This window comes from Pinus tabuliformis, chromosome 3_2 (assembly GCF_031772625.1).
Source record: "Pinus tabuliformis cultivar Carrire ecotype Pingquan chromosome 3_2, CPIR1, whole genome shotgun sequence".
NCBI lineage: Eukaryota > Viridiplantae > Streptophyta > Pinopsida > Pinales > Pinaceae > Pinus > Pinus tabuliformis.
In genome coordinates, this window is record NC_142302.1 from 453,773,292 (window position 1) to 453,795,084 (window position 21,793).

The following is a 21,793-nucleotide window of genomic DNA, read 5'->3' on the forward strand; positions in this document are numbered from 1 at the left end:
GGAGGAGAGAAATATCCTTCCAAGACATGCATCTGAAGGTACAAGGAGAAAGGAAGGAGGAAGAGAAGAGACCATCCAACATGGTTGGTCCTAGTACGGCTCTTGAGCTTACTTGAGCTATTTTTTGATATGTTGTGTTTTTGCTTTATTTTATGACAACATATTGTTTTTTGAATATGGTACATATTTTGATTACATTATGGTTCATCAAAGACATATGGATGCTTTCAAATTCTTATTTATACATGTCGATGGGTATTGTCTTGCTTCAAACACGTGATATTTTATGATGACGGTATTCTCAATGACGTCTTATTTATATATGTTTTGCTACATGGGAGTTACAAGGTTAATGGAAATATTTCATGGACATAGTCGGGGACTCCAACTACTCATATAAATTTAATTAATTAAAAAACCCCTTAATTGCCACCTTCAAAATAAAATAAAAAAGAAAGAAAAAGTTTAACATAACGTAAACATGAGTTATAAGATAGTTCTTCCCTCCAACTACCCAAGGAGAGTATAACACTAAACAGAAGGCACAAAAGGGCAAGGGGGAATACTAATGAGGAGAGGTATGTATAAGCTTTAAAGTTTTCATTTTTCCTCTAATTAATTTATTCTAGATTACAAGAGCTTACCTGTTTTGGTGACAACAAAAATCCTTCGAGGAGTGGCAAGAAGAAAGTGAGCTCAATAATTTTTGGTTCTTGTTATTAAGATTGTTGTTTACTTCTTGCATTATTTTGCGATGTTAGAAGGTCTGCTATTTATATATCAATTCTAACTAGAGCACCTTTTACATAATATATTGTTGATGCAATCTTATCAAAAGAGTCCAAGTTGCTCGTATTTTTATCAATAAAATCTGAAATTGACAACCTATATTTTCTGGCATATTTCTCTAGACATTTTACTTTATGTTATTAATTTTTAGGAGGATATTTTATGATATTAATTGCTGAAATTATTAGTCAATTTATATAAGATTTTATAACATACTTGTGCGGTCTTATGGCTGATAGGGTATGATGTTAAAAATTTGTCTCAAACTTTATCTAATCAGTTTGTTGTCAGTTCATTAAAGGTTCATTTTATTTCCTTTATGCAATGTGTATGCGTGTTTATATGGTCTCTTTTTTGTTTATTTAATTGATGTAAAATGTTTTCCTCTGTTTTATTGTGCAAATTTGTTGTTTATAATTGTAATTTGATTCTATGTATTAAACCTTGGGCCTAGTCCCATTGTTAATTTTCATATTGTTCTATGTTGTATCAATCACTTTAGCCTAACTCCACACATCAATTAGCAATGTTTCCAATTTCAATTAGTCTTTCCATTCATCAAAAGTAATTCCACATAGAACAATAAATGCAATGACAGAGGAGAGAATCAACACATCAACAAGAGATACCAGATTTGGTCAAAGACTAGGGGAAAAAACCCCACTAGGGGGAAAACCCTTTGAGATTATTCTTCTATTAGATTGTCATCAATTGTTCAACAAAGAGTACAATGAGGCCAATACAATATCATCAACAATACAACACAATAACATTTAGAAATAAATTTCTAGTGTTAGATTATATCAAAGACAACTTCTCTAGTCTTCGGTCAACTGTAGATAACTTCGGTCAATGGTCAACTTCAGTCAAACTCCCAGTCGCATGCATGAGGGGTTGTGAGAGCGACTATAGGATCCCAGCCACTCCCTTGATGCCTGTGTTCCATTGACTATAACTAAAACTGCTCTATGACAAGCCTGCAGCTATAACCCAGAAACCCTAGATCAACTGTGAGCCTCAGACCATGTAATCTCAGACCTTTGCAAACTTCTTTTGTCGACCTTGCCTCAGACCTGTGCAAACCAATCAATGAGAAGAGAATAATATTCTTAGTTGGTGATGTCCAAATGAGCTCTAGGTCACTTGTATTTATAGGTTTCCATGGGTGTCCAACAATGTCCATTTGATGTTGAGGTCGCCTATCCAAATGTGCATGTGTGGGTGCATAAATTCAAAATCCAACTTCTACTTGTCCAAACAAGGTGGTCTTCAGGTTGGTTTTGGTCCTCTCGAAAAGAGGAATTTAATGCCATCATCATCTCCATCATATCAGCTATCCAAGGTGTAATTTGACCGTAGTTGCATATTTTAACACCCATTATCTCAACATCCTAGTGAGATTCAAGAAAGTTGGCAACAAAACATAAGAAACTTCACATGAAGCATTAAACTTGAAAGGATTTAGGGACTTTTGCTCATTATATTCAATACAGAGAAGTATGGGGGGGTGAACAAAGATACCACCTGGATCAACCCAGGATTTTGAGATCATATAATCAGTAAGAGTAGTGTCAAATACATAAAAACAATCGAGGCATTTCAAGACCGTGTTAGTAGCAGACCTCATGTTTCTCCACACTAAGAAAATTTTGATTGGACACATATCAACAACATGAACCAATTTGAAAAGGTGACAAAAGTATTCCTCTAATGGATTGGCTTTGGGATTTGAACCCCACGGTTCTTCAGTTTGATTCATATTGGCTAAAAAAAATTGATGCCTCAACAGCCACACCTTGACCCATGCCCCAAAATGCTCTAGTCGAGCCCCCTGCTATAATAGAAAAGCACATGGAACTCCAACCTCATAGTCTTCCTCATATTACACCATGTGGATGAATGTGTGTGATACCCATCACACCATTTTCCATTTTTCATGTGGCAAGATGTAGAATTTTGGTTTATAGTGGGGTTAATATTTTCTTGTGACACCATTTCATATCCTATCATGGGTAGCTACCCCATAAATAGATTGTGTCGACTCATGGCCTTTATTTTTTAACATGCACAACCCACAACCATTGCTTAATATCGTGTGAAAATAGCAAACTCAAATCATGGCAACGAAAAAGTACACAATGTAAATTTCATAAAGTCATATCCCCCTCCCAATTAAATATTGCCTCACCGAAGTATATACCAAATTGTTTTGTCTATATACACTTTGGAACATGCGCTTTGTATGCCTTTCCATGTAGGGAGACAATTAAGTAAATTGCAAGGGATTTTGATTACCATATTTGTCTTTTATTTTTTCTTATATATGGCACGAATAACCCTAAACATGACAAAAATAACAAGGCAAAGACTAATAGTCATCCCCTCAACCCATTGTTACAAATTTGTAAAAAAAAATTCTCTAATGCCTTGCCTCTAATCAACCTTATATGTTCTCACAAATTGTGCATGCTACATGTTGGTGTCTAATTGATGATGTTAATCAGAGTTCATTTAATGTCAACCCGGGAAGGTAAACTTAGAAGTGCCACCTATAGGTCTAGAAAGATTCCTAATTTGTTGGAGATCTTAAGGTTCCCTTACAAGAACACATGAATTTTAAGATCCCTTCCAACAACTAAACAAACCTAGATCTAATAATTATCTGAGATCTTAAGGTTCCCTTACAAGAACACATGAATTTTAAGATCTCTTCCAATATTAGAACATCTAACAAACCTAGATCTAACATTCGTCAAGATCCTAAGGTTCTCTTACAAGAACACATGAATTTTAGGATCTCCTCCAATATTAGAACATCTAACAAAAACTTAAAAGTTGAAATGAAATAAAACATAAATTAAATTATACCTAAAATAAGCATGCAAGTGAGGCCATGGGGGCCCTCCATAACTCCACAAGCACACCACTTCAAAGGAGACTCAAATGTAGAAGCAACAAAATCAAAGTATGATTCTTTATTTCAAAATCTCCATCATGATGTACAAACCAACTTTAAGATTACAAATGAAGGAGATTGTAATCCTATCTATACAATGGGATGAGATAACAAACTCATAATGATGATCCACTAATCTCTCTTTAGTTCCATACATCTCTCAACCATCTAGACACATAACCCCCTTTTGTCCTTGATCTTCTCCATGAGATCATGTTCTTTTCCATGAGGCTTATATTATCAAATTCGAATTTGATCATTCAAGGCCACATAAAGGTGTCTCGGAAGCTTCCTTGGAACCTACACATGTCACAAAAACAATCCACTTTCCATATATGAAGTAAAATATATTATTTTCTAATATTTAATCAAGAATTTCTCTTAAAAATGCTTGAAAATAAATAATATTTGGAAGATATAAATGAGACCCATTAATGATGAACAATAGGGAAAATGAAGTGACATGGTAGTGAATAATGAGTGATATAATGGAAGCATAGGTGAAAAATGTATGGTAATGAGTGATATTTGTATGACATTTTGAAGCCCAACATACCCCCCAACTGAAGCTCTTGCATGTCCTCATGCAAGCTACTACAATGACTTATTTGATTTGATTCTTAGATGAGCTTCCTTTTACAAGATGTTTGGTTCTTGTGTAACAACCATCTTTCAATCATGGACTTCATTTTAACTTTGCACATCTTTTGATAACTTTTATTTTTGCAAAGCATTTGCATCTTTGAATGATTGGTTCTTGTGTTACAATCATTATTTCCTTTGTTGAGATCTCTTTTTAATGACTGGTTCTTGTGTTACAATCATTATTTACTTTGTTGAGATCAATCATTTTTAAGAAGTCATTTAATATGCTCATCATTTTGTAGTAGTTTTTATTGTGGGAAGACTATGTGGGTTAAGATGTAATATGAATGAGAGAAAGAAATGAAGTGTGCAATTCTCCCCCCCCCCCCCCCCCAACTGATGGTTTCTGGTAATTTTTTATGAGAAATGGAATAGTGAAATAGTGGAGTATTTTCCAAATATCATCATTTTAGCATCTAAAAAGAATTTCAAGATTAAAGGTTAGAAAACATCATACCTTACTTACCTAAAGAAGTGGATGAATCATGCATGTTCAGCTGCTGCAATTCTGATCTGAAGCTTCTTCTGCAAGTTGTGGATGAAAGATGGATCTGTATTGTCGTATCTGCTGCTGGATCCTCTGTTGGATAGTCTGATGAATCTGATGAGTCTGTTGAATATGGCTGAAAATATATAAGGCTTGGAAGGTATACAAAATATAGAAGTTACATCCCCCCCCCAAGCCTTATTTATTGACTTGTCCTCAAGTCATGACAAATGGAAAAACAATGAAAGGAAGTCTGCTTCCTCTGTTACAAAATATGGGTCTTCAAGTCTTCAACCCTCGATGGCACAAATCTTACTATGTGAATAAATGTGTCGGTGTCGAACATAGCAAGAAGTTGTTGACTTAGTGGCCATTAATGAATGCCCCTAGCCAACACAAGAGCTCCCACCATTGATTCCAATGGAAGTCAGCATGTCTAACACATCTTTGTAGGTACGAATAAATTTGTTGTGGTCGAGTCACCTACAAGATCCAATGAACAAGAGATATTAATGTACTCCCATTTTTCATTGGCAAGAGTACTTGCCATTAAGGCATGCAAGCGTCTAGGTGTTTTTTTATAAAGATAATTAGACTCTAGGACTTTGACTCAATGATATCCATAGAAGCAGGGTTTTATTGGCAGAAATCAAGGGGAATGGTAATGACAAGGAAAATGACAATAAGCTTGTAAGGAATGGATGTAAGGAAATGCATGGTGTATGAATAAGATCTCTTGCTGTGAAAAATGGATATGGAAATCTCATGCTTTATGGATTTACAATTGGTGGAATTCAAAATTTGTTTCAAAAAGGGAGGTGCAAGGTAGTGGTTGTGGAGTTGGATTTGTCTTTAGAATTTTTCATGAGTTTAGTATTTGGAAGACCAATTGTTGTCACAATGTAATCTCCTTAATGATCACTTGATTGTCCTGTACCCTGTAAAAAAAACTTGGCAGAAAGAAAACTAAGTGTGTTCAAGAAGAAATGCTCATTTCCTTCATGACTCTTACGCAAAAATTTCATACCAAATAAAACAGATTGAAGAAAAATAAAAGTGTTGAAATTAACTCAAATCATGATATTAGTATCAATCCAAAAAAAACACCATGCAAAAGTAATACTCCCTGTTTGTGTTAGATAACCCATGAAATGTGTTCGGCGAAAAGTTTGGCATTAGAAAAATCATGTCTTTTTAATTTCAAAATCTGCTTCACTGCTGGTGAATTGGCATGGTGAAGTGTATGATGCATTTCTGAGGCATGGACGATGTTTCTGGTGAATTGGAAACCCGCGACAGTAGATCGATCTGGCGCATTGGCAGCGCTGCTGCTGATGAGTACGTTATAAAAGCATACAACAATCATTGCCTACTCCAAGTCACTGGTGAAAAATAGAATGTTGTGAATGAATTTTAAGAAGAGAAAAAAAATGAATTTAACTATGCCAAGGGAAAAGCTAAAACATATCATAGCACTCCACTTAAATAAAAGAGATTCCCTTGTCAAAATTGTGGTCAGAGTCCAGAAAAGGCTTCTAGATTCAACTTTTCCCTTGTCTTTGATGTACTGCGTGAGTTTCTGGATGTTTATCTTCGGAATTTGCAGTATGTCCAGAGTTCAAGGTGTTGACATAGGAATATGAAGCCCCAAGGTTGGGAGGCTAGTCAGCTGTACTTCTTCGGCAAGCAAGAAAATGCTTTATCAACCCTCTTAGAAAGGGGCCATTGTATCTGGTTCATACTCCATATAATACGTTATTCCTCCCATGCATAGGCAAAAAAGTGCCACTTCAGCATTTCTTATATCTGGAAGTAGATGTCTGTTCACTAAAATATACCACAATGAATATGCAACTCGAGGAAGCACATAAAGAACTAATTCATCTCGTCTGCTCTTCCTCTCTAGCAAGGCAGACAAAGCAGCCATGCCTCCAGCGAACCAATACACAAGCTTATGGTCCCCTGTTAAAACCTTTCTTTGCAAGCGTATAACTCCCTGAAGTATTCCTACAAAGGCTGACAGGATTGATGTAGAGCGCACAACCCCATTAATAGCATTCCAACATGTCTGCATGGGAGACTCCATAAACTTTTGAAGATGAAGGACAACATACGGCACAAACGTCAATGAGAAATATAATGGATATGTCTTCGTGAACATTGAATACATTGCATTGCCATTATGTGCTAAACATGAGGCTGAATCCGGATGTATAACAGAACATGGAATAATTGAAGCAGATGGATCCAATTTAAGAGACGGGGAACCCTTTCTGCTCAACAAATAAGTAGAGAGAGAGACCAGATCAAAATGCTTTGACAGCTTCACGATGGGCATATTGGCTTTCTTGACTTTGGTTTGTAGATGCTCATTTTGAGCCAGGCAACATGTGAGGGTGCAAATCGCTCAAATCGAGCCAATAAATCTGCATGCAAAATCACTCAAATCGCTCAAAATCTGCTCTACTGCCAGCAAAACCCGTAATTCTCTGCACATTGATTGTAAAAACCGTTTTTCTTCACGCAGTTACCAAAATAGGGTCTCGAAGAACCGTGATTCCCTCTCAAACCATTAGGAATTCAAGCAAACGATTTCTGGGTTATGTAATTCATTATGTTGTGGAAAAAACCCATGTCTTTGTTTGTCTAGATTTGTCCTGGTTTGATCACAAACCGCTTTTTAAAACTGACGTTTTTCAGGGGTTGCGTATGGATTGCCTGTAGGATTGATTTGCGTGGGAACCTTATCTGGTCAGTGGTGTCGATTTGGTTGAATTATAATCATCAGTATGGATCGATCGATCCATTTTTCCACAACATTTTGATTGTTCCCAGATCCACGACCTTGGCGAATATATGTTCTTTTCAATTCCATGGAGCTCTTAGTGAATGCTTCCTTGGCTGCAACCACAGCTGCCTCAAACTTTCCAGATTCACATTTATCTACAAAAACCTGTGTTGCAAATTCTTCTTGATGTTTAGCATAGGACAATTCTTCTCCAGATTTTCAGCACGGAAAATCTATATATATTGTATTCATAGGAGGTATCTTAATACAAATACATTATCTCGGATATATTGTCGGTTTCGCATAGGACAATACTTCTCCAGATTTTCAGCACGAAAAAACTATATATATTGTATTCATAGGAGGTATCTTAATACAAATACATTATCTCGGATATATTGTCGGAGAAATATAACTGACGAGTATATGCCACATTCTATAAAGATGACTAAAAATATGGACCATATGCAACCTATATACCTGAAATAGTTACTTTGAGAATCATATACCCTGAAAAAAAAAATCCTGGACCTGGAAGCAGTGGCTGTCCGTTCTAATCTGCATCCGCCATATGCCTTGGGGAGCTGAAAGGCCCATTTTAGATAGTGAATCGACTTCACTATTTTGGTTCCTGTCAATGTGGGAGATGGAATAGTCCCGCTTGCTGTTCCACAACATTGCAATCCTGTCCAACCATCCAGCAAAGTTTTGGAGCCCATCCTTTTGCACCTCCATCCTTGCGCTTGCTACGATTCTTCTTCAATTTTGTTGAGGATACAGTCTTCCTCTATGATGTTTCAATTGTTCCAAAGAAACAAAAACAAAAAAATAGGTGTCGTGGCAAAGATCCAACAAATTGGTGACAAATCCATATTGCGCATGGCCAAAAACTACAACCATTTCCTATACATTTACTATCACAAGTATCCAATTGCTCGCCTTGTGACAGAAGATGGAGTATGTATTGGGATATTCAATTAATGAAGACAAACCGATCAGGATCTCAGAAGGCTGTTATTTTTTATATTTTTTTATATTTTATATTTTTTTAATTTAATTAAAAAAAAATAATGAAATTGAACCTATCTCTAAAAAATTGTTTGTTTTCAAAAATTTTGTTTTTTATAATAATATATATATGATATTTATTATTTGGGAATTTTTTTATTTTCATTATTTATTTTTATTATTTTTTTAAATTAAAATTCAAAGAAAAAAAACTAGATTTTATCTAAGTTTTTTTAAGATGATCTTTTTCTCATTCACAATTTTTTTTTACTGTAGCAAGAATATTTTTATTTGAAATAAATCAATAGATTTTCTGATCTTCCTGATCGCAAAAAGCGCAGGAAGAGAGCATACTAATCTCTTGATTTGTTTTTATTTATGCAGGTTAGCGTGGATGGATAATAAACACAATTAAGATCTGTGAACAAACCTCGCATTGTCTACACTCTTTCTGCAATGTTGCGGGGGCGTTTAGACTCTCGGAAGACAAAGCTTTCCGATAATCAAGCTCATGGCTTACCCATGATACAGAAACAAGACATAGAAATGTGAAGATGAAGCAGCTCTTACTGTGCCACTGAATTTATTCATGATGATTTATTATCTTTTTATTTTTGAAAATAAGACTAAAAACTTCTAATGACTTCTAATGAGATCTCATTTTATTTGTTTATTTATTTATATTTTTTCTATTCTACATTAACTTGAAACATTTTTTATTTGCTAAGTAAAGGAATGCTTCCAGTGAAGCCACCTATAGACTAAAAATTTGAAAATGCTCACATCAAGATTTAAAATTTTTACCTTATGACTTGCAATTACGTGAGTAGCTTGTCTTAGAGTTGGCTCAAGGTTATTGTCCTTTCTCTCCAATAAGTCCCTATTCAACATTGTCAAATTCTTCATCCGTAGATGGATTAGTGAGAAATGGGGGGTTTAAAATAAAAACTGAATTTAAATTAACTATTTGCGAAAATAAAAATGCTCCAAACGTTGAACTCCTTTATGAACCAGTTGTCACCAAGTTCCACAAATTAGTCCATAAAAATAAATGCATAAAATAATTACTAAATCCTTCTAGTTGCACTTCCCCGGCAACAACGCCAAAATGTTTGGTCTAAAATGCGGATGCAAATCAGAGTTCAATTAATGTCGAACCGGGAAAGTAAACTTAGAAGTGCCACCTGTAGGTCTAGAAAGATTCCTAATTTGTTGGAGATCTTAAGGTTCCCTTACAAGAACACATGAATTTTAAGATCCCTTCCAACAACTAAACAAACCGAGATCTAATAATTATCTGAGATCTTAAGGTTCCCTTACAAGAACACATGAATTTTAAGATCTCTTCCAATATTAGAACATCTAACAAACCTAGATCTAACATTTGTCAAGATCATAAGGTTCTCTTACAAGAACACATGTATTTTTGGATCTCCTCCAATATTAGAACATCTAACAAAAACTTAAAAGCTGAAATGAAATAAAAACATAAATTAAATTATACCTAAAATAAGCATGCAAGTGAGGCCATGGGGGCCCTCCATAACTCCACAAGCACACCACTTCAAAGGAGACTCAAATGTAGAAGCAACAAAATAAAAGTATGATTCTTTATTTCAAAATCTCCATCATGATGTACAAACCAACTTTAAGATTACAAATGGAACTCTAAGATTACAAATGAAGGAGATTGTACTCCTATTTATACAATGGGATGAGATAACAAACTCATAATGATGATCCACTAATCTCTCTTTAGTTCCATACATCTCTCAACCATCTAGACACATAACCCCCTTTTGTCCTTGATCTTCTCCATGAGATCATGATCTTTTCCATGAGGCTTATCTTATCAAATTCGAATTTGATCATTCAAGGCCACATAAAGGTGTCTTGGAAGCTTCCTTGGAACCTACACATGTCACAAAAACAATCCACTTTCCATATATGAAGTAAAATATATTATTTTCTAATATTTAATCAAGAATTTCTCTTAAAAATGCTTGAAAATAAATAATATTTGGAAGATATAAATGAGACCCATTAATGATGAACAATAGGGAAAATGAAGTGACATGGTAGTGAATAATGAGTGATATAATGGAAGCATAGGTGAAAAATGTATTGTAATGAGTGATATTTGTATGACATTTTGAAGCCCAACACTACACCAATCCCAATCCCAAGGCAAATGAAAATAACAAAAACTTTGTCCCCTCTCACCCAATCTCATCACACATAGATAGATGTAAAAATTATATGACTCACGTTAATCGTTATAACTATGTTATGCCAGATGGTTGTTCCAACCCAAGCATGTGATGAAGGTTTTATTCTTATTCCGGTTATGATGCGTAATGTTGGATTGCATTGTCAATTTGTGCTTCACTCTCTCGTTTCATACTCTTGACCTACTCCACACTGACTTACCTTGACTTATAGTCCCAGTATGTGCCATGTCAATCTTGGCCTATCATGCAAGGAAAAAGTTTTTTCTTTTAAATTTATGGTTTTAAAGTTTTATATTTTCCATGATAATTTTGTTGAGGCTCGATTACCTTGATTCTCATGTGGCTAATTAAAGTAATTAAAAAATTACCACCCAAAAAAGTCAAGGATTGACAATTGTGCACAACAGGTTCATTCTACATCATACTTAACATTTGCCACCTCCCATGCTGAAGCATCATCTCCCTACCTCCAACCATTTTCACAATCAAACTCAAGATAAAGTGCTGAGAAATTTGTGAAGGTTATCTACAAGCAAGTTGTCATCCTCAAATCATACCTTTGTCCATTATATTCTCTAAGTATCATATATATGTTTACTTTTGTATTGGTACCTATAACCATCAATATAAAACAAACGAAAAGGCTCAAAATATTATCTTGACCTTTACTCAGTTGCAAACAATGTGTATTTTCCTTACATTCTCTAAAATATATATTTTGCATATTATGTTTTATGCATATATCAGCCATGCTTTGATTTATGACATAAATAATGGAAAGTATTGCAAGACCGTTTGCTTTCAGGAGCACACCACAACACTTTACATGTGCCTTTTGCACAGAGTTTCATGATATTTTCATAAGCAATACATACTGACCTAAAATATCTCATTTCTTTTGTCATAGGCATTGCACCAACATCTTGATCAAGCACTGGTTCTAATTTCATGCATAGACAACTCCTTCCCCCATCTTATATACTTTCCCTTGCGTGTGTATGCCAAATACTCTAGCATTAATGTGAAACATGATCTTAAACATTCCTTTATTTTGTTGATTATATATTTGTGCTAAAGAAATTAATGGTTTCATGACAAATTTTCTTGGTCACAATATAGTATGAGTTTCTTTATTAGAGGTTCTCAAGGAAATATAAGAGTTGAAAACAAAAGAACCAATATGTTGTGGAGGGAAAGCAAGAACAAAAGCATCAAATTTCAATTCACATTGATGTAGAATCTAAGGAGTTCAACCAACTCACTCATAAAGGTCACTTTTATCTCAGAGGTCCTCCTCCTACCACACATGCTTCATGGAACATACCTATACCACATCCTAGCATAATGGAAATTCCAAAACCTCATGCACCCCAGCAGTAACCAATTAAATATGATGGTTGGGAGACAGACCCTGTTAGTCTCACGTTTGGATTTGCACATTGACCTACTATTTCTCATCACTTAATCCACTTTGTGATCATTCCTCCTCAGATACCTTCTACAATGTCTTAGGCCACTTATTTTCATGCTCAACAACCCCCTGATTCCCCTGCACATCTTGCATTGGGAAAATTTCATATGTTTGTTATGATTGTACGCTCTCCATATGAGGCCACTTCATCACACACACATTCTGACATTCCTACAACTAAAGGAGGCAAGAGAGAAATCTCCTTCTACGACACGCATACGAAGGTACAAGGAGAGAGGAAGAAGGAGGAGAAGACACCACCCCATGGTTGGTCTTAACATGCCTCTTGATCTAACTTGATTTATTTCTTTGAAATGATGTGTTTTTTCTATATTTTACTTCAATATATTTCAGATTACAACACTGTCATGTTTTGGGGGCAACATATTATTTTTTGACTATGGTACATATTTTGATTAGATTATGGTTCATGGGAGACATAAGGATGCTTTCAAATTTTTATTTGTACATGTCGATGGGTATTGGCTTGCTTCATACATGTGATATTTTATGATGGGGGTATTCTCAATGATGTCATATTTATATATAGTTTTCTACATGGGAGTTATAAGGTTAATGGAAATATTTCATGGACATAGTCGATGACCCCACCTACTCAAAATCAATCTCCCCAACCAATCCATAGGTCTCTCTACAACTGCCTAAAGGAGAGATCACAAAATCAGTGTCCCCAACCAAATTGGTCTCAATCATCATGACCCAAGGGATCACTTCATACCTTAGAACCAAGCTCCCTGAACAAACTCACTGGCCCCCCAGTCAACTGAGCTAAGGGAGTGATAATCTTCCTGATCAATCCATTGGTCTCTCAGTTGTAGCCCAAGGAAGATCAATCAATGCTCCCTCTCCAAGAGGGATTCTCAACCATTCCAAGCTTCTCAAAAAACATTAGCAACCTGCTCATCAATAGAAATGTATTCGAACCACACAGCTCCACATAGGACAACATCCTGGAAATATAGTGATAGTTGATCTCAATGTGCTTTGACCTGACATGAAAATTCGGGTTCTTAGACAACTTTATACAACTTTGATTATCATAATATACAATGGTTGATTCCAACACTTGATAAAACAAACTAGCAAACAAGTTTCGAAGCCACACAATTTCACAACTAGCTGAACATGCAGTTATAGACTCAACTTCAGCCATACCCAGAGTAACAGAAGTTTGCTTTCTACTACACCATGAAATCATAGCGAAGCCCAAGGTAAACAAAATCCAGAAGTTCTCTTTCTATGATCACAGCTTCCAGCCCAATCAGCATCAGTGGAACCATGATGTTACCATTCTCCATTAGTAGCATATCTCAAACCATAGTCAATGGCGCCACGCAAATATCTCAATATATGTTTAGTTGCTACCCAATGCACTTGTCGAGGCTCAACCAAGAATTGGTTCAATGTGTTCACAGTATAACAAATATTAGGTCTAGTGTTCACAATATAGTTCAACGAGCCAATCAATTTCCTCTACATAAAGGGATCAATCAAATCAGAATCACGGTCACGTATTTTCTTCAAATTTGTCACCATCGAGTATCCATGAACTTGCAGTTCATCATGTCAAATCTTTGAAGGATCTTGATAGTGTACTTGCCTTGGCCAAAAAATACTTCATCAGGGTTTTTCCAAATTTCCAATCCCAAGTAGTGATGCATATGACCAAGATCATTCATCTCAAATTCAGAAATAAACTCCCTCTTACACTAGACAATGAGAACCATAGCCCCAATCATAAAGAAATCATCTACAAACATCAACAACATCGAGGGCTTGCCTTCAACAACTTTGAAGTATAAGTTTGGATCATGGACCTCCAAGCCTTGAGGCTGGCAATAGTAGCAAATATGTCTTCATAATATTCTCCCTCTTACTGAGGTGATCCTTCACTTGGCACTTCTAGCCATCTTCATCTTGCAAGTCATGATTGACTTATTTTCAGCATAGATCAAAACAAAGCTTTAGTCAAGATGATCTTGTCTGCTCCCTCTGAGTCCAAGGCTTAACAAGAGTCTTCTTGTCATTTTGTTCTTCCATCCTTTTCAGCAGTTGCCACAACTTGGTAGTCTTTATTATATACCTGCAATCCTAACTAGGAGGCCATGGAAGAACAAATACAACCAAGTAAGATATACAACAAATTGATAATAAAAACAATAATAGAAATAATAAAAAAATGTACATATCTCTTGGGAATATGTAAGCTCCGTCTTGATCTCATCTTTCTTGCATCTAATTTTCAAATCAACCTTGTTTAAATCATCATCAGGGAGCTAGGGTTTCTCTTTTCCAACGGAAATGATTAGGCCGAGAATTTTAAATTGTTAGTAGTGGTCCTTGATCACTTTAAATCAAGAAACCCTTAATACTTGGCAGCAACAATTTCTTCTTCACAGTGCAATAAAATTTATCGTTTTGGTCTTATCCATTTATGTAAGTCCTCTAGATCAGAAAGTCTTCAATCATTTATGACTTTGTCTTGATATTCAAGTCTTTATCTTATCCTTCCACAAACTCGATCTTCATTAGATGAAATTCTACTATTATAAAGTTTGAATGATGCAACTTGAGACTTGATAACACACTTAATTAATTGTAAACATACAGATTTAAAAGGCAAGGAACACTAGGTCCATGACTTGCACTCGGTTGCTTCTTGAGCCAGAAATAATGTCACTTAACTCTTTCCATTTGGAGACTATTAGTCACTTAATGGTTCATCACTGTAGAAGTTTAAAGAGAGAAAAATTATACATGCCAGAGCCTTTCATATTCTGATTGTAAAATATTTTGGAATTTTCAACAAGTTTTCAAACTTTTGTGACAAACTTTTCTCTGATAGACCTTTTTCAACAGACTTGTATAAGATTTCGATGCAATAATTTGAAGAGCCATGATAGTAACTTTTTACTTCAAGATTGTGTGATGCTTCATGGCTCAAATTGAAATGGTGTCAAAACAATTTCCATGCCACATGTAACCAATTACTTCTTGAAGATTAACAATCAAGTTTTACTCTTCAACCTTTCAATCTTGAATGAAAATCTGTAACCTTAGTAGCTTCAACAAATACACTTAGAATCCTCAGCACAGACATAGGTCATACAATGATGCATATGATCTACGATCTTCAGATTGTGGCATATTGATATATATATTGATTTCAATGATGATGCAAGACTTAGACTTACACTTCATCCTTCAAAACAGAGCTCAAGATTAAGCAAGTGCTATACATGCCTCACAACTAAGGATTTCAAGGAGACATAAAATTTCGGATAAAAATCTCAGATATCTATTATTGTATTTTCCTTTGTTCATATCAAAGCAACTTTTATGTCACATGTTAACCGTGTTTCCTTTTGGGCTCACAATTTAGAAAGTCTTGCAAAGAAAGAGATCCATTCCTTTCGGGATAGACCATTACTAATATTGATGGAGCTCCTTTTTAACAAGATTACAGAGATGACAATACATACCTTGTTCTTCAATTTTTCAGACCTGGCCACACTTCTTCTCAAGTTTTCTTATTACGTATCGAACTACACTACCTCATAGAGCTGTTACAGGACTTGTCCTTAAAATCAGAAAGAATTTGAGCCATTCCATAGAGGTAACTTGGACTTCGGGTCATACAACAAGAGCTCAAATAGAGCCACAGAAGATCTCGATCTTGGATAAAGAATAACTCAGACTAGAGTCATACCTTTACAACTCGAACTTGTGTCTCAGAGGGATTATGAGAGAGCTTTCGGCCTCTTTAGCATTGGCCTCCATGTTGAGAAATCTAAGGGCGGCTAGATTAGGTGATTTCTCTTACTTTGATAACTGCTTGTAATGTATTTTTACTTAACTTAATTAGCTTATTCTTTCAATTGATTATAATTAGTGTTCATATCATCAAACAGCTACCAAACAATAAAGAACATTGAGACAAGAGGACACAAGATATAGGCTATTAGCGAGGGCAAAAACCTCTTCTCTTGAGAGGAAAACCCACAAGAACTCTTATCTTCTTATATAACTTCAAATGACGAATTCCAAGACCTAGGACCCTTGTCAAAGTCCCTTCGAAGACCAAGTCAACCCTTCCTTCTTGATGAGCTTTCCTTCCAGCTACTTTGACCTTAACAACTTCCGAGCAACTTCGACGACCCAGTAGTTTCTTCTGCAACTTCGACCCCCAACAAACTCTTCTGCAACTTCAACCCCCAGCAGACTCCTCTGCAACTTCTATCCCCAGGGGATTCTTCTCCACTTCGACCTCCAACAGTGTCTTCTGCAAAAACCCTAGCTCTTGCACGTGTGGAGAAGATGGTGATTTCTTCCTCTTTTGTTCTTCACTTAAATTGATTCTTCCTTCTATGGAGCTCGTCTTGCAAAGTATAACACTTGGAACCCTAACTTGACTTTTGCAATTCAATCTCAAGTTGTTGCAATAGATTCCCTATAATCTCGCACGTGTGAAGGATATTATCCCAAATACAATCTCAAAACTTTGCTTTCTTCTTCTCCTTTGTTAGGTATTCAGCTTCTTTTTTCGTCCTCTTCTCTTCTTAGATCAAACTTCTTGAGAGTTGATTGGATGATCTCCAAATGAGGTCTAAGTCTTCCTATATAGGCTTCTTTCTAGGTCAAATTGTTGCCTTTAGGCCGACTTGTCCACTTATGAAGGTTGACTTGTTCTTTTGATGATGACAAGGTCTTGGAGGATCTATTTGACACTTTTGACTTTACGTAAATTTTCTTTACAAGATGTAGCATGCCCAAAAGGGTCTTACATACATGACAATGACTCAATTGACTTGTAGACTTAATGACAAGTACTAGAAGCACTCAATGGGTGCTTGACCTATAAATAAATTTTCCTTGCCTCAAGAATGAAAATAATAAATTTATTCCTCTTTACATCAAATACATAAAATCATGATTACATTTCTAAGCCTAGTTACATATTTCAACATTCCATACCTTGTTCAATCCTTGAAATGTCTTGCTTTCATAAAGTCACATGATTCCTTTAAATTTGTAAACTTATGACTTGTCACTTACTGATTCATCCTGTATAATGTCTTTCATTGGTAGTTCAACTAAAGCATATAGTTACAAGCTCCTTTAATCATTCCTCTTCTTTTTTAGATTGAGCCTTTTTATCATTGAGGGTTCTCGATGAAAAATTACATAAAGACTTTGTCATCTTGATCTTCTAAAAAGATTACTTACTTCATTGGATCACTATTTCATAGATTGGTCACTGCGCAAGGAGCTCGGATCATTGAGTAGACATAAGTCACTAGCTTACATAATTTGAATGTCACAAAGGGGCACGTATTTGGATTACTATTTCTTTTACAGGGGCTCGGTGTCTTCATAAATGCCTCGAATTTGTCACGGAGATATCACAACCTCGAACTTGTTACCTTCCATAAACATACAAGCTCGTGTTGAGAAACCCATATGCATCATGTTAGTAAATAATGATTGATTTCTCTTACTTGATAATTACTTGTGAATGTTTGTTGGATTCTTATTAAATTTGTATTCTTTTCATCAAGCAATTACCAAACATAAAGGTCACAAAGAGACAAAGAAGACTAGAAATTAGGCTCCAAGCTTGGGCAAAACCCCACAAGGGGGAAAACCCAATGAAATCCTCTTCTTATAGAATTAGAGAAAAGTGAAATATCCAAGACCCAAGACCAAGACCAAGACTGTCACAAAACTTCCAAGTCAACCCTCCTCCAAGTCAACTCCAATCAATTCAAAGTCAACACTAGTCAAATCTCTGAAAATTTTGGTCAAACCATAGAAACTTCGCTCTTACAATAGAGGCCGAATTTTGGCCTTGTAATAGCCTCTAAAAAACTGCAAAAAACTCACACATGTGGACAGATTTAGCGCAGAAACAGTTTGTCTTCTCTCTTTTGACTTTGTTCTCTCTCCTTTGACTTTCGTTGATTTTCTTCTTCTTGCATAGAAATTGATGTGATGATTGATGGATTGAATTGGTCTTCCAAATGGTCAAGTTGACTTGTATATATACATGTCTAAGAGGGTCAAATAGTTGCCTCTAAGGCCGACTTCTCCAAGGAGGGCCGACTTGGTCTTTGGCTTGACATTTTGACTTTTTGACTCAAAAATAAAAATATTTTTCTTTTCTTTTACAAAAGTCCAAATGGGACTTGACTCAAATTACATTTCTTTTGACTCATAAAAAATATTTTTGACTCAATTGACCTTATAAGCATGAAGAACATGCTTTGATTAATAATAAAATAATAATAATTGCTATAATCAATGATAAAAATTACATTATGAAGACCGACACTAATTACATTTTCAACAGCTCAGACTAGTTACTTTTCCACAGAGATGCTCAAATTAGTTCAATTCTCAAAGATGAGGAGGCTTCGACTTCTATAGAGATAAAATTGATACTTTCCAAAGCAAGCAAGAGTATTACTTGATCTCAACAACCTTGATGCAATGGATGCAATGATATTAACCTCTTCGGTCTACTTGCACACAAATATTTCATTCCATTTGCATTCTCTTACAGATTTAGGCCTACTTAGGGCTTATTAAAGTTGAAGAATGAAGGGCACTGGTGTTTGTTAGGATTCTTCACTGCTTGATAACAATTTGTGATGCACTTTTACAATTATCTTAGCATGATCTTCTTCTTATTATTATAGTGTGTGTTTCATCAAACTGCTATCAAAATAAAAAAGACAAGAACACAAATGTTGGCTCTCTGCTAGGGCCAAAACCTCTCTCTCTTAGAGAGGAAAACCCTTTGGTAAGTTTCTCTTATTGAAGCTTCTTATTGACTAATGAAAAACCCTAGGCCCTTAACTAGGATGTCCTCCAAGCACAAGTCAAGTCCTTCCTCTTTTCTGTACTATGTTCCCCAGCACTTCATCCTTTTTCTTCGTTGCTTTGTCTAGAGATAGACCTTGGTTATGTTAGCTTCTTGATGAGATATTCTTCTTCCTTTCTTCAAGATGTTCTTTCACTTAAGGAGACATCCTTCTCTTGATCCAATGAGATTCTTCTTGAGATAGGTCTGCAAACTTGATGTGACTGAACAGCAGCCCTAGTTTTGCCACGTATGGTAGGAACCCTAGAGAATTAGGGTCCTTTTCCTTCGCTAGAGAGATAGGCTCCTTCGCTAGGCTTGGGAGTCCTTGTAGACTTGATTTCTCACCCAAACAATGATATTTCATGGATTGTTCTCTAGTTGTTGTTATGTCGCAGACTTACCCTCCTCTTCTTTGCACGTGTGACTATTTCTAGCCCTAGAAATAGTCCTCTTCACTTCAGCCTTCTTCCTCCTTCCTTCGCTTGTCTTGGAGACCCTTTAGACTAGGCTTTTCCCTCACTTTCTCGGCTACTTTACTTTTTTGATTTCAGAGATTGATGGAGGACGTTGAGGGGGAGTGGAAAACCTCTATATACAGAGGATTATCCCTCCTTTAGGCCGACATGATGTCTTTAGGCCGACTTGATTGTTTCTTCAAGACCGAACCTAGTTACACTTTCTTCAACACTCCCTCTTAACTAGGGAGGTATTCATAAATCATTACAAGTTGTTTGGATATTTTTCAATATTGAAGAATTCACATAAGAGAAACCGGATTGGAAATCCATCTATTATAGCATCATAGTGACCAACAATGTTTCCACAACAAGGCCTTGACTGACAGCTCTATCTCTCAATAGATCAGAGCACAATGTTGGCAAGTCCAATGACTTATAGACACCTTAGTCATTGTCTCTCAAGGTACATACCCACCTGGGTGTTCACTAAGCATGACCTTCTAGGACTATTCTTATCTTGGGTTCCCAGCCCTCAAAGAATATCGGTCCTCTTGCCTACTCTTGTCTTGGATGCCCTGCACATCCTCAAAGAGTATTAGATGCCAGATGATTACCCAAACCTACCATTCTTTTTTCCAAGTGAAGACAATAATGTTGTGTCTATCACTTCCTCTCACTTGAGGAAGACATGCCCAAGTATCTTCTAACAAGGTACTTGTCCAAGTTCCTTTGTAATTGGGAACTTGTTATAACTCCCTCTTAGTTAGGGACTTGTCCATTCATCAGCAACTTCTTCTTCATGGGTCCTCCAGCTGCTTGATCTCCTTCCTTCCTTTGATGTCATTAAGTCTTTGGTCGAACTTCTTCCTAGTAGGGCACCATCCATTGATCACTTTCCTTCCTGGTTTGTCATGTCGTTGCTTCCTTCATGGAAAGTGGCCTTCTTGTCATATATCAGGTTCTCTTGTCATTTGGTTATTCCTTGTCATCTTGTCTATACTTTGGACTACTCTTCACATGGATGCCTCTTTGTACTTGTTTGTTCCCGTGCTTTGATCTAGTAGCCCTTCATGACTTCATCCGAATATTGCTTCAACATTAAATGGTGATTTTGTTGGATGGCTTCTTCATCATGACATCTTCGCATAGTAGAATCAATTATATGCACCTTTCATATCTTGTTAGGTCCCTATACTACTTGTGTAGCCCCTTATTGTTTTTAGTGCAACCCCCTTATTGTATTGTTTTGCCCATGTAGTTCCCATGTTGTTATTATTGTGCCCCATACAAGCCGACTATTGTTATTGTTGTGCCCCTACAATATTATTGTTATGTAGGCTCTGATTATTTTGGGACCACTTAGACTCCTATATATAGAAAGGAGGTATTGTCATTTGTATCATCCAAGAATTGTTCATTTGTGTAATGTAAAGGAGGTTGCCCCCTCGAAGAGGTTGATTTTGAAGTCATTGATTGTTATGAATATAATTCACAACAAGTAAATAAATAAAATAATGTAAATATTAAATAATCAAATAATAATTAGGTTAAATAGTCATTAAGTTAAGTGAAAATGCATGTCTAAAAGACATGCCCATTCACGAAAGGTCACTTGCTTAGATATATATATATGCGGGTCCTCATTGTAACATTCATAACTTGTACATTTGTATATATTAATAAATTATTATTAAATACCTCTTGTGTATGTGTACATTCAAGCCTTCAAGCTATCAGTTTTTATGCTTCAGTGGTATCAGAGCCGTGGCGCACAATATAATCATGTGGGTCTTTGAACGTTGTTCGCCGCACAATGTGCCTTACGTTCACGTCCTGAAGGCGTTGAGCAGTTTAGTAAAATTCAAGAAGCATTTCAGCGTTTAGAAAAATCATATGCAGAAGTTAAAACATGTCTAAAGGAAATCAATAATAAGGAAGATGAGAGTGATGATGAGCCAAAGGCAAAGAAACAGAATGTTAAGGTAACAAAGACCCAACAACCAGCAAAATTTGCCAAGAAAGAGAGTAGTGAAGAGGACAGTTCAGATGAGAGTGATGCTAATCCGAAGGTTAA

At 35.9% G+C, this 21,793-nt stretch overlaps 1 pseudogene; it reads right to left on the reverse strand.

The window, feature by feature from the left end:
• Positions 1 to 6,418: 6,418 nt before the first annotated feature.
• LOC149181255 (uncharacterized) lies at positions 6,419 to 7,215 on the reverse strand (annotated as a pseudogene).
• Positions 7,216 to 21,793: the final 14,578 nt, after the last annotated feature.